At 42.2% G+C, this 14451-nt stretch overlaps 1 protein-coding gene across 4 annotated transcripts in view; it reads right to left on the minus strand.

Moving 5' to 3' along the window:
- Positions 1–14451, minus strand: part of CNPY1 (canopy FGF signaling regulator 1) — a 511443-nt gene that overhangs the window by 235424 nt on the left and 261568 nt on the right. The gene's annotated exons all lie outside the window — the stretch shown is intronic.

Below are 14451 nucleotides of genomic sequence, written 5' to 3' on the forward strand. Positions count from 1 at the left end.
TATGTTTTTACTTTCATTGTAACTGTCAACCTTTGAAAAATGTACACAGTAGAATGTAAACCATTACCACAGGAGAGCCTGAAATGGTGGTTAATCGTAATGAAAATTAATACAGGGACTCTGTCATACGTTCACACAAAACAGAGTACATCAGTGAGTTATAAATTTACATGTATGATTTTTGTAAAATTTCCTCATTCTTTTGGAAGTCACAAAGCATACACATGAATCAAAAAACATATGGCTTTTCAGAAGAATATTTTGCATTTTGGTAAAGGCACCAAAATCACAACATGGTTTCGATACACCTGCTACCAGAAAAGACTAAACATGCTCAGAAAACTGACACATCTTTAGTGTGAGCAGTAAAACATTATACTGATAAAATGAACCTATAGTCTAGTGAAAGATCCTTCCACCCTGTGGAAGCCAACACAGAAAAGTGGGGGCCTCCTATCTGTGGTATTCTAAAATGGATGTTAGATCACAAAAGTGTTGATATAGGCATGATGGGGCATCGAGAAGTGTACAGCAGGAGGCGATTTTCAGGAAAATTGGGTACTGTAAATAGAATACATTTATGCCTGTTAAGGAGGAAATGAAATGGGAGGAAATTGTGCTACCGCAGATATTAGTAGTAAGCAATACAGAGAAATACGAGGTTAAAGAGCAATATATGCCTTGCTTTCATAAAGATGCAGTGTAGGTTAACGTTCACCAGAAAGCAGGTTTTCAGTTAACTGGAAAAAGATGTTTACAAGCCTTGAAGAGACAGCACACAGGCAGAGTCCATCCTCGTTGTTAATTGAGACGTGGTTCAGAAAATATTGGTCAAAGGTGACTTTAGTCTAAAGCATAGAGAGTCAGATAAGAAGCCTTGGGAACAGAGTACTATAAAAATGAACACACTTGGGGAAAGAAGGTTAATGTTTCATTAAAGCTTTGTTAGAACCATGATAAAGAGAATGTTGAGAAAAAGTTACAAGGTTAAAAGACACAGGTGATGTGATGTTTATGTAAAAGTATATTATAAACGCATGCATTCTTTGACCTGTTATTGACTTTTTAGACAATTGTACTTAGGTCATCACTTTTTCAACTATATAAGCAGCTGCCTGCAAGCATCAAATTGAGATCAGCTTTTTCAGCTCTGCAGAGGGGACAGATCTCACGGCTGTAATAAAACAAACTACACTGTTGCCTTGCCTAGAAAAGTTGTGTCTCTTTCTTTTATTTCAGTTTCCCCCCAACACGCATAAGGCATTAAAACGTTAAACTTGATTTGAGTTCTTGTACCGAGTCAGTGAAGACCTTTTATAAGAGACATGGCATGACCGTAGCAAAAGGCATTTAGAATCATGGTTGCCACTGGATATTGAATCACTTGTACTTTTTGGAGACAGAATTGCTGCAATCCTAAATCAAGAGAGCTGCTATTACTCAGTGCGGATCCACTTGTAGCCAGACTAGCATCATGTTTTCTGACCGAGGTCAGAAAAAACAGAACTTTATTTAGTCTTCAAAGGGGTTTAGTACAGTGGGAAATTATAGCAGACACCTGGAAAGGCAAATGAAAAAATCAGGGGAACTGGAGTTAGCCTCCTTCCATCGAACAGAAATAAATAGAACTTGTGAGAAATGGTGTTGTCGGGTAGGGACCTACTCAAGCAACAGCCACAATCCTTGTCAGGGTGAACCACAAAAAGTCACTAAATTAACCTCTGGTAGCTATGCACAAAAGCAGTCAGGCTTAACTTAGAGACAATGTGTAAAGTATTTAAACATCACTTAAACAGTAATAAAGTGAAAACACATTGAAAGAAAAATTCCACAGCAATTTAGAAAAATGTGTACATTTTAATAAATTATTTGACACCAAAATGACAAAAATCTAATCAGTGGAATGGGACATGTGAATGTAAGAATGTATAAAATAGCGCCTAAAAGATCAAAGCTCCAACTGCAGGACATCTAGTCGCACGCGACTGGGGCAAAGTCGAAAGTTATGGTCGACGGCGATGGAGCGCAGTTCGGATTCAAAAAGTGAATTGGGCCCAGTCTCCGCTTACCTTTGGACTTAGAAGAACGTTTGTAGAAAAATATCTGAGAAGGTAAAGTTTAGCGGGGCAAAGCAGCTGACGGTATCTGACACATCGTCATCGGGAAGCCGCTGGACGAAGTCACAGTGAAGATTTCTTCTTTCCGAACTAGTCTCTTTCTTGGAAGTTGAAAATGTCCTGCAGGGTGAAGCTGGAAGCTGTAGCCAATGAGGGCTCCATGGGGTCGGATACCCCTTAAGCAATGAGCTGCTGAACAGGATTTGCTGCTGTGGAGAAAAACATAGCAGTACCTACTGCAAAGTCAGGTGAACCAGCAATACACTTTGGGTGAATCAGCGAGTGGGTATGTCCCGGTCTACTCTTGGCTCTCAAGGCACTTTTAGGTTAAACACTTTCTAAGTACCAAGTGTCAAATTTGAGCTACCTGAGCACCTTTTGCACCACTCCCAGGTGTCCAGGAGTGGAGGGGCACCACTTGGAGGTGCAGAACTCACTCAGTCTGGGTCCAGATGCGGGTGCAAGATTGCTGGAGCTTTTTCTGTATCTGAGGCTCTGATCAGGATGCTAGCCAACTAGCTCTTGAAGTCAATCTGGAAGTCCTGGTTTCAAGCAGAAAAGCAGGTCTCGGCCACAGTGGAAGTCATCTGAGGATACAGGACAGGCTTCAGGTAGCTGAGCAGTCCCTCTGAAGTACATAGCAAGCCAAAAGCAGCAGGGTAGTCCTCTGAAAGTCCTCCGTAGGGCGGAATTGAAGTTTAGTGTGTGTCTGAGGGTCCTAATTTTATACCAGGTTCCGGCTTTGAAGTTGAAGAAACTTCTAGAATTTTCACCCCACAGATGGTGTTGGAATTTGCTGCCTGCCTGTCCTGGCCCCAGGATGTCTGGAGGCACAAAAGGCAAGTTTAAAGTTCTTTGTGTGTGGGCTGAGGCAGCTTCTTTAAAGTGCAAGTGGGGCAATGCATAGCTTCGCCCCTCCCATCCTGTCAGGCTGGTCCTTCCTTCCAACATACAGTCCCCATTTTTTTGTGACTGTCTGGGAGGAATACACAAAGGCGGACTACACCGAGCCATGTAACCCAGGATACAGGCTGCAGGCACCAAATGTTTTTTTTAAAATTATTTTGTATCCTTTTTTGCCCAGAAGTTGTGCAAAAATACATTATTAATCATTGGTTAGAGAATGCCTAGCAGAGATACAAAAACAAACAAAAACAAGAGAGAAGCACAGAATGACATATTCAATACAGATGTTCTTTTTTCCCAGCTTTCAATTTTATCTGAGCATAATGCATTTTATAATTAAGACCTATATAATAACCGGTCTCCCATATACTACAGCCACACACACACCAGATGTAATCACCTGTCCTTTCCAAGACCCTTTTAATCATGTTTTAATTAGCTTGATCCTTCTATATTGCTAGCCAGTTCGCTAGAGGATTCCAGAATTTGCAACCGAACGTCCCGACCTTTCTACCGTTACATAATCTGAAAGATAAAACACTGTCCGCTGGTGAAAAGTTGGGGGACCCGCATTTAACCACTCTTTTGCTATATAGTTTCTATGGTTTCCGGCAGTAACCATAACCAGCAATAACCATAAACAAAAACCATTGGAGACTAATCACCAAATTTGAGACTGACTGTCCAATCCTAATAATATGAACTATGACCTGTAATTGTGGATACAAACTCCTCTATTTTCTGTCCAGAACCTGGTCAGTGTGGAATATGTGGCACATATATGTAAATCATCTGGTTTAGTGCACCCACACCTTGAGCAATCAGAATTAGGGTGTAATGCCTATCAAATTTGTTGAGCTTTCAACCTGGCAAATTTGTTCAGCTTTCAAGCTGACATATAATAAGACTTTATGTCCATTGCTAATGACTCCTCAAAATAGACTGTCCCACCATATTAATTTTGATTGCCCAATTCGCTGACTGTGTATCTATGTCAGCTACATCAATTTAAGAAAGCTGCTGATATAGCCTCCAGACTGTAGATTCCTTACTTGACCTCACTGACTGAATTGTAGGAATAAGTGCGATAAACATTTCCTAGGCAACTAACAAATCATAAAAACACCAATGTGCGGAGGATTCAACAGAAACAGTAAACTAAATGTAAAAAAATATTTGTTTTATTCAATGTTTTAAAGATTTGTATTATTAAAAGCTTGTCCAACAGAACAGCACACAATATATCGGCACAATCAATACACTTCATGTAATCAAAAAAATACATACACATACAATTACATCTATTAACATTTCATTAAAAAGAGTTTTTATAAAAAAGCAGTAATTATCGACGCGCGTTTCGGCGTATCGGACACCTTCTTCAGGAAATTACCACAAATTACTTCGTTTTCCAGGTAATAGCTCAAAACTTGAATGGTTTTGCTATTTTCAGTATCGGGTAAAAATTTAGATTTCCCTTAAAATGATAGCGGGATTGTAGTTAGAACCGTAATTAAGGATTTCTTAAATAGGGACCTCCTTCTTCTTGCTAAAATCAGTATGGTTGCTCAAGAGGAGAAGATATTCCACAATTTCTGCTATCATACATGGGACCAGTAACGATAGACTTAAAATGTTATATCTGACGATTTGTCCCGGAGCTAATTGTGCATCTCGTAAGGTTCAGATTATATGCCGAAAAACGTACATAGATGATAATACGTAACTTCAGCGTGATGTTTAGATTTAATGATGCAAGTTTGTCCCCGACGTCAGCACTGATACTGCTGCGTTCGGGTAGAGCGAAAGTTTAGCTCCGGTGTATCCAGCCGCTTCTGGCGTCTGACGTCACGGGTAGTGGAGATCCGAGGAATTGTAGGAATGTCTGCCCGAAGAATCTCATTTGCATTAATCTTTTGCAAAAAGTGTCTAAACTGAAGATATTTTAAAGAATCCTGTTTTCCCAAATTATAGTTGCCTTGAAGGAATTGTAAAGAACAAAAGTCGGCTCCTATGAAGATGTCTCGCATTTCTTACAGTAGGTGTTGTGAAATACTCATGGAATAAAGGGGTGTGATAATTATAATCAGTGAATTTCATCAGATCCGATATTTTCCACCAACCTCTGACTGCTATCATTACAGTTTTAAATTTTACTTTTTTGTAGCAATTCTGCTCTATAACTTTTAATTGGAAGCCGGGAGCATTTTTGGCCTGGCTATAGGAGTCATGATCCTGCATATTTAAGTCTACTATCAAATAATAAATGTGTTCCATCATTGCTACGAAATAGTAATACTTCAAATTTGGGAAAAGTTAATCTGCCTCTGCCAAGTGGGAGTCTCACGAATTTAAGAACCCTTTTTAGTAGCTTAAACCCCCATATCAAGCTATTCCAACCGGGTTTAGCTTCTGTAACCACATAGCACCAAGTTTGAGTAGTACAGCGCTAAATAAATATAACAACCTTGGTAATATCGACATCTTAATAATATTACAGCGCCAAATGATCATCAGTTTACTGACTGTCCTAGCACTTCAGGTCCCTTGTGATCTTGTCTACTGCCGGGCCATAATTCTATGAAATAGTTTGTCCTGTATTAGTTGAGATTTTAACTCAGAGTAAATTTTGTTTACCATCAGTCAGCAGCAGCCTATTGTTATAGATTATCTGTGTTTTACCAGAACTAAAGCCAGTGAAGGAACAGTCCCGCAAGGTACTGGACTTACAGCCGCTGCAGTCACCAAGTCTGCAGGAATGGACCTGCGCCCCCTTGAGGAATAGAAAGAGGTAGTGGGGTTTTTATGAAAGATCTGAGATTGCTATCTAGAAGGCCTTGACCTGTGTGGGCTGGGCAAAGAACCAGGAAGAGCAAGTTACCTACCTTTCTGTAACACTCTTTCTGGTAAAGACACTATATAGCCACAGATTACTCACCTTTTTAATACTCCCCAGGCGTCAGACTGTATATAGAGACTTTTTCGTAGGACCTCTGCTCTCCGGAAGATGGCGCTGTGCAAATCCGCACTGACTGGAGTCCTGAAATGGCATGGGGGGGGCCTATAAAGGCACAACTCGCACACGCTGAAGTCAGTTGCTTTCGAGACTGTCTCCAGATGTGGAGTCCCAAAACCAAATGTGTATATCAGTGTGTGGATTAATAGATGTGGGATCTTATTAAAGGATAGAGTCCAACCACGGAACGGCTAGACACAGTCTCTACGAGAAAGAATGTTACCTAAGGATAGTAACTTTTTCTTCAGATATAGACTTTAGCCACACATTCCTCACCTTTTGAATAGATATCAAATCAGTACCTAAAGGAGGTGGACTGTGGATGAACTCAAACCAGAAAGACCTGCAGCACCGAACAGCCAAAGTGCCCTTCTCAGTATATATATATTTTGACAAAATCGATAGAGGCTGCTGTGGACCTTATCAAAAAATCTGGCTCCTATCAAAGTGATATTAATGGAACAAAAGTAATTGGAGGTGATAAAAAAAGTTGATTTACTACGATTGCAGCATCACAGCTCTTGTATGGATCCCATGGAGCCTTTAAGACAGAGATCTGTTGATGTCCTGGGGTTTACAGCACCACCACTCCTACATAAACCCCACATTAGTGCGTAAAGTTGGCCCCCTCCACCCCACAGGGAATGATGTAGTCTGTTTACACTTGTGGTAGGTTTATGATGGTCCCAGTGGAGAGCACCGTGCTGCTGATTGCCATGCACTCAAAGATGAAATTGCTGCCAACAGCTGATTGCACACCATTCAATCCTAGATAAGTATTTATTTATTTAGTTTTGTGTTTTATAGAGCGTGAACTTGACCAGTGAGGGTATCAGAGCACTTTACACGGTATACAGTGGTGGACATACAAAACATTTAAAATGCAGAGATATACAAAATCAAACAATACAAAGAATGGCGAGGGGCGGGGTGCTAAGAACATAGGGAAAAAGGGGATGCAAGTGTATGGTTACAATCAAAGTTGGAGTCAGAAAAGAAAATAATGGTCCCATATATTCTCGGCGGGCAGAATAGATGATCTGGGGAAGGAGCGTTAGACTTAGATTCATCTGACAGTGTTGTGGTTGTGGTCAGGCATTAGATGAGGAATTTACCCATGAGGAAGGTGTTGGCCTCCTTCTTGAAATGTGCTAGAGTAGGGATTCTTCTGATGTTAGGTGGGAAAGAGTTCCAAATTCTTGGTGCTGCTCCAGTGAACGCCCTATTGGAGGTTCTTTTATTCTGAAAGAAGGCAGGTTGGAGTAAGAGGTTTCTAGCAGACCTGGAGCTCCTGCTTCCTCCCGATACCACTAGTTTTTGTGCCAGATAAGCAGGGGAGTTTGTGTATAGAGCCTTGTGTGTAATGCAGGCCAGTTTCAATTGAATTTTGGCCTCTAGAGGGAGTCAGTTCAGGGCTATGTGGGGAGATGTGGTCGAATTTCCTGGTGCCTGTGAGTAGTCTGGTGGCTGCGTTGAGGCAGGCTTTTAGAGGTGCTAAGGAGATCTTGGGTAGTCTGTTGAGGGTGGAACAACCATATTCCAGTCTAGAGACAACTAGCGCTTGCACTGCCATTATAGGTCAGTAGCCTCGATGAAAGGTTTTAGCTTCCATAGGTAGCTCAGATGGAATCTGGCTGCTTTAGCCATTGAGTCAATGTGGTCTCGCATGTTCAGGTTACAGTTGAGGATTATGCCCAGGGATTTGGCTGAGTCCACAATGGACGGCGGGCAGTTCAGGGCTTTGATTGACTTAATCCACACCTGAATCTCCGGGTTTGCATTTGAAGGGGAAATAAGGAGAAATTCAGTTTTCTTTGCGTTGTTTGAGTTGGTTGTTGGCTAGCCATTGGACTGTCAGTTTCAGGGTCTCATTCAGGGAGAGGATCTCCTCAAGCGAAGAGATATTGATGTATATTTGGGTATCATCCGCATACAGATGGTAGGAGATGTTGGCGGTACGAAGAACTGCGGTGAGTGGCTCCAAGTAAAGATTAAAGAGGGTGGGGGACAGGGTTGAACCTTGGGGGACTCCAACCGTGACCGGGGTAGGACCTGATAGATTGCCATTGATTAGGAATCTCTGAGAGCGGTTGTGGAGGAACGATCTGAACCATTCTAGGACCACGCCATCCAGTCCCATCCTGAATTTGAGGCGTTCGAGTAGTTTTTCATGGTTGACCGTATGGAAATCGGAGGATAGATCAAGGAGGATTAGAAGGCAAGTTTTGCCTTAGTCTAGGGCTTGGAGGGCGTTGTCCACGATGTGGAGCATAGTAGTTTCAGTGCTGTGCCCTGGCCTGAATCCAGATTGGAAGTCGTCAAGTAGGTGGAAGTTGTTGATGTGCTGACTTAGTTGCTGTTGTATACACTACTCCAATAATTTGGCTAATAGAGAAATACTGGACATAGGTCTGAAATTGTATGGAGAGGCTGGGTCCAGTGATGGTTTTTTCAAAATAGGGAGGACTTGGCCAGCTTTCAAAGGGTCCGGAATCGAGCCCTGCTGGAGAGAGGCGTTGATTATTGCAGTCCAGCAATGAACAATGGGTTGGGAGGCGGCAGCAAGGCAGTTGGCGGGAAGTGGGTCATTAAAGTGGTTATTTGGGTTTAAGGTAGAGAGGATTTTGGAGATAGAACCTTCGTTATAGTATTTAAAGTCAGTCCAGCGGGCTTGGTTTTTAGGTGAGGCCAGGGGGGGGTGGTTCGGAAAGGGGGGGTCGGTCAGGAAGGGTTTGAGAGTAGGTGGCCGTACTGAGGTCAATTCCTAATGCCATGATTTTATCAGCGAAGGAGGAGAATTCCTCTGATGATATTAGAGATTTGGGTGATTCTTTCGGTGTTTCAGCCAATTTATTAGATTGGTGTTTGATCAGTTCAAAGAGCTTGCGGGGTCTATTCTTGGCGTTCCCCAGTTCTGATCTGAAATATTCTTTCTTGGAATTGAGGATGTGCTTGTTGTAGGTGTTTCTCACCTGGTGGAGAAATTTTAGATGTTTAGCAGAGGGGTGTTATCTCCAGATTCTTTCAGATTGCCGTAAGGATCGCCTCTCCATGTTGAGGGAACCAGTGAACCAGGGGTTTCTGTCTTTCATTTGTGTTCTTTTTAGTTTTAGAGGGGCAAGGTCATCAAGAATGTTTGAAATGGACGACGAGTAATGTTCATTGAGGTCACTGACCGTGGTTATATGCGAGGTGGGGGGGAGGTCAGATTTGCAGTGAGCCTCCAGTTTCATAAGGTCGAGGTTCTTAGTGTCTCAGGTCCAGCGTTTGGGAATCACTGGTTGCAGTGTCTTTGTCTTGTGGGACCCGGGTAAAATAAAGGAGATGGAGGGGTGGTCAGACCAGTCACATGGGTCTATGGAGATAAGTTTGACTGAGGATTCCTTGGAAATGATCCAGTCAAGGATGGCCACTTTTGAGTGGGTTGGCAGAAAGCAGGCTTGAGTCAGGGCTTGGTCAGTTAGGAGGTCTTTGATGGCGTTTACGTAGGGATCTTTAGTGTCATTCCAGTGTAGGTAGAAATCACCCAGGAAAATCTCTGTGGCATTCGAGGAAATCTTAGTTGTGATGATTTCCAAGTGGTGATCTGTGAAAGAATCATTAGAACCTGGAGGGTGGTAAAAAATGTGCAAGTTGCAAAGTGTAATGAGTTGCTGCAAATGGAGAGTGCGAGGTATTCGCATGAGTCGGTGGAGTCCGCCAAGAGTTCTGTGGCAAGAAGGGAGGATCGGTAGTAAAACATGAATAAATCTCAAAAACAAAAAACAGGACGGGTGTATACTTTTTTCACAAAAATATAAATTTTTATAGAATAATTCATTGAGGGTACATAAAATGTAAATCACAAGTATACAAAAGTGAAATGAGTTACATTTTCTTTGTACACTAATCAGTTTCTCATTGACACTCTTGTCAACATCTATTCCAGATATTAGACAACATGGACAACATTATTCGAGATACCATGAGTGTTATTACACAATTTATTTGTATATGGGATTAATTGAGCTTGTCGATGTTTCAGTCTATTTATGCTCATCTTTTAGACCATCTTCAGGATGAGATTTCTATGTTGTGAACTGAAGACCCTATGTTATTTTCACGAATCTAATCTGATGATTTAAAGACAGCAGGCTGAATGTTTGTTTTGAATCAAATCCTTCTATGTGGGTCTCGTAACAATTTTCCTTTTAGTTAATGTAGCGAGTCCTTGGGTGACCGCATTGAAGATTTCACATACTTGGTGGCAGGGCAGATTAGTGCACGACTTTGCTCATTTCGTAGACTTCTATCGAGGGAGAAAGCCATCACAGATCGGGTCTCCCTTGATAGAAGACTACAAAATGAGCAAAGGGGTGCATAAATTAATTATACTGCGAAAAGGGAAATATGACAGAAGTTATAATAATATGTATGTAACATCCTAAAGTTGATGTAATAGGTTGAAATAATAAAGTAGATACTGTAAATTTACGTTAATTAAACATTTTATTGATGTAGAAAGTGGGTTATATATTTGATTTTCAACCATTTAATGTGTAAATCTATTAGATGACATGTGGGATGCAACTAAATGTGAGATTCAGGATAGAGAGATGGAGTCAATGATTTAGTTGTTTCAATGTGCCCAAATGATCAGCGACTTCTGGAACAGATAGTAATGCAGGAAATCCAATTTCCATAAAGAGCAATGACTTCCAACAAGCTATGGCAATATAGCACTATGAGGTGAGAATCTTGTGCATGGTGATAGTTATCATAGGGACGAGACAACTGACCAAGGTAATGTGGAAAATGGTTTGGGACACACCTATTATATTGAACGGGGTTGGAAGGATTATGAACAATGGGGTGTAATTATATTCCCAGGATATAGTGGGAGCAAAGACCGTGGCATTAACAGAAAAGCTATTCCGGAAAAACAGTAATCATAAATAGTTATTTAAGGTATCTGCCCCCAGTGAGAAGTGCCAGTGCTCCTTATATCTCTACAGTAAAGTTAGTGACACCAGAACAATACCTCATGTTGGGGTTGTATTTATTCCCCCCCCCCCCGTTGTACTAAATAGAACAATAGCAGGAGAGAATAAATCGAACAAAAAACTAAACTAACAGAAATCAAGCAGTTTTCAGAAAAATGGATATCACTGCAGATATATAGAGGTATGCAAATTAAGTGAAATGATAACTGCCTAAAAGTAATGAGAGTCCGTGTCTTTGTACTATTATAACCTATCTGGGTAAATGATTGTATACTAGCCCAGTAAAATATAACAGGAAAATATGTATAGGTAGTAAGACGAAAAGCTGGGTGTTTAAGATGACAAAGACACAAAGTCTACCAATATACTGACATATGCAAGGTAATGATTACCCTAAACAGATAGTATATTAAATGCAGGGCAAACCTAAATAGGCATGTTTCGATCAGCGACCCCGAATAAATTAGGAAAAAGGAAAAGAAAAAAAAAATAATAGAGAGGAATTTTTAAAGAGAGCACTAAGAATGTAGAGCTCTTTCAGACATATAGTAATGTCCCTTTCAAAGTTTGACATGCATGAGAGGATTCTTACTCTAAAGTGAAAAAGATTAATTTGTAGGAAGGTGGAGTATTATTTGGTAATGCTGGTTAGGCTTCAAAATGCAATACTCTCACAATACCCCAAAGATGGTTCCATGGATCCTTAACTCAGTTCTGGTAGCGTGGCAACAAGTAGTCAGACTTTACCAGAGGAACATGTGTGAAGCATTTCGGAGCACAAACACGGACGATAAGTAATTGACACAACTCAATGGAATCGAACACCAATTTATAAATATAAAGCGGATTTTTATATTAACCCCTTCGCCGCGACACAAATTCTGCTGCGGCGCGGCGCTTCCGTGCTAGTGACGGAACCGCGCCGTCATGAGACATGGGTGGCGTGTGCTCATGACGGCGTGGTTCCGTCATGACCATACCCGCTCATCAATTCGCCCGCACAGGCGGGGAATCAGTGCTGCGTGGGGCGAGCAGCCGCAGCATGACGGAACCACGCCATCATGAGCACAAGCCGCCAGTGTCTCATGATGGCGTGGTTCAGTCACGAGCACGGAAGAGGTCAATTGAGGTACCAAAACGAAAGTGATCAGATACACACAAACGGAGTTATGGATTTTAGAAGAAAACATAAATCACAGCAATTCAATACTGCAGGACTTTTGCATTCCGGTCAATGTGGAAAAAAGTGGTAGTGACAATCGGTGACTTGCAGGTCGAGTTGCGTGGAACCAAAGAAGGGTCCAAGCCACGACAGTTGGTTCAATTTTAGAGGGATCAAGAAGCCGGGTGTAGAGTTGTCTTGACTGTCCTTGGTGCTGAAGCGGGAGCCGCAGGAGAGCTGGTTTTACCGCTTACACAGTGCTGGGGGGGGGGGGGGGGGGGGGGGGGAACAGCGTGCAAAAATTCAACAATGAAGCCACTGCTGACGTCAGATGAATGTTTTACAGAGTTTCCTCAAGGTGCAGCTCCGAGTAAAGGGGGTGGTTGCCGGACTGGCGACCAAGCTGTGGCAGCAGTAAGCACAGTAGAAAGTTAATTCAATGTTCAGAGGTCCTGGGGAACACAGTAGCCAATAACTTTGTGGAGATCAGGACCACGTTTCCCACAATGCACTGGATGATCAACTTCTGGGCAATCCTTTAAAGGGCCCGATATCCAGCTACTCTTCAATTCAGGTACACTGTTTTTATCTGCGATTGCATGGGAGTAGTGCTACTAGTCCAGGGGAGTCTGAGGCTTCTTTTCGCTCTCATAGGGTTACCTCTGCCTGAGGGAACCATGCTTTGGGCTAGGACAAGTCGCAGTTGTGCAGGTCCAGTAATGTTGCCACAGGTGGTGCCAGGAATGTTGCCACAGGTGCAGAGCATCACTCTTTTTGTTTGTGCAAGTCCTGTTGTCAAAGACTTGGGTCTCTTCTTTGTCCACTTTGATGCAAGTTGGTTCAGAACCGAGGTTCTTGTGTAGCCCTTAGTTCCTAGATTTAGGGGTGATAAGGGTGTGGGTGCGAATGGCCAATTGGCTACTAGCCGTACCGGCTAATTCGCCCCTGAGGTGATCACATTCAGTGGTGTATGCCTCCTTTTCTACCCAGAACCCACTATTCTACCACTTTAACAATGGCAGAAGTCTTCATTAGCTGTACAAACCTGGTAGCCCACTTTAGAGGTGTAGGTAGCCTTTTGGGGATATACACCTCCTGAATACCTAATTATCCCGCCTGCTCGGGTGCAAATGTGCCCTACTTTGAAAGGCAGCCTGATTGCATTTCACAGACGGCGTAGCCTTAGAAGCTCACCACCTTGATGTGCCACTTCACTATCCAGCCTGTCAGGGAGGGAGGTGAGTCCTCCTACCCGTCCAGGCCATTGTTTCTGACTCCTGGAAGAATTCACACCTCCTGGGCTCAAGAGGCCTTCCTTAGGGGTGACTGGCATATATTAAAAATAGTGCATTGACTTTGCCACACATGGTGAGGGCAAAGTTGAGATCTAGCAGTTTGCACTGCTTCTGCAGTCTGCAATTACAGGCATGTTGACAGAAGTTTACTTCAGACACTCAAGGTGGAACAAACAGTGCTTCAGGCCCTGTGACCCCTTTAACACCCATGCCCTCAGTACCACTGGAACTATATACTAGGGACTTATAAGGGGGTTAAAGTAGTACTTTGCAAATTGAGGTTACCAATTCACACATATCAGTTTTAGGGAGAGAGCATTGGTGCTGGGGCCTGGGCAGCAGGCTCCAGTGCACTTTCAGAGTCATAACCATCAGCGCTGGAGTAAAAAGTGGGTGGGGGACATACAAAAAGGGCACTTTCCGACACAATTCATGTATATAAATTGATGTAATAAGTTATGAAAATGAGTCAGTTTGGATTGAGACAATGAGTTTTCTGTACACATGTACATTAATTTGTGAAAGAGTAAATATTGCATAAGAGATAATAGTTAATATACATTGGGCCAGATTCATCAAACCAAAATCCACTCGCAAAGGGCCAGATTCTGAGAATCGCAATTTTAGAAATCGCTAAATTGCGATTATTTGCATTTAAGGAATCTCAATTTGAGATTCCTTAAATGCAATGCATGAAAGTTTCTAAAATAGCGAATTCGCTAATAGGGCACGCAAATTACCATGAAGTACAACTTCGTAGTAATTTGCAAAAACTTTAAAAAATGCACTTTAGTGCATTTTTCAAAGTTCCATGTGCCGCACACACATGCCCTATTGGCATGTGTGTGCGCAACATATGTGCACATATCAATTTCAGGGGTGAAACAGGGTGTCCTTTGGACACCCCTGCACCCTTGAAATCGCAATCTCAATTTGCGATTCGCCAATTGCGATTCGCAAAGTGAGATTGTCT

The sequence above is a fragment of the Lissotriton helveticus genome, chromosome 10 (assembly GCF_964261635.1).
Source record: "Lissotriton helveticus chromosome 10, aLisHel1.1, whole genome shotgun sequence".
In the NCBI taxonomy this organism is placed as follows: Eukaryota; Metazoa; Chordata; class Amphibia; order Caudata; family Salamandridae; genus Lissotriton; species Lissotriton helveticus.